This window comes from Orycteropus afer, unplaced genomic scaffold (genome assembly GCF_000298275.1).
Source record: "Orycteropus afer afer isolate SDZICR_OR568_19922 unplaced genomic scaffold, OryAfe1.0 scaffold00055, whole genome shotgun sequence".
In the NCBI taxonomy this organism is placed as follows: Eukaryota; Metazoa; Chordata; class Mammalia; order Tubulidentata; family Orycteropodidae; genus Orycteropus; species Orycteropus afer.
In genome coordinates this window covers 3,239,830-3,240,218 of record NW_006921642.1, presented here as the reverse complement: position 1 = coordinate 3,240,218, position 389 = coordinate 3,239,830, and positions in this window count along the sequence as shown.

Genomic DNA, 389 nt, shown 5'->3' with positions numbered 1-389 from the left:
GACTTGATGACACTTAACAACAACAACAACAAGTCTTCCTATCCATGAGCAGGTATATTATTCTATTTGTGTAAGTCTCTTGGTTTCTTATAATAGTATTTTGTAGTTTTATCTATATAGATCTTTCATGTCTCTGGTTAGATTTATTCCTATGTACTTTATCTTTTGGGTGGTTATTGTAAATGATATTACTCTCCTGATTTCCTTTTCAGAGTTGTCTTCATTAGTGTAAGGGAACTCAACTGATTTTTGCATGTTAATATTGTACTCTGCCACTTTGCTGAAACTTTCAATTAGTTCCAGCAATTTTCCTACTATCTTTAGAATTTTCTATATATAAGATCTTATCATCTGTAAATAGAAATAGTTTTACTTCTTCTTTGCCAATT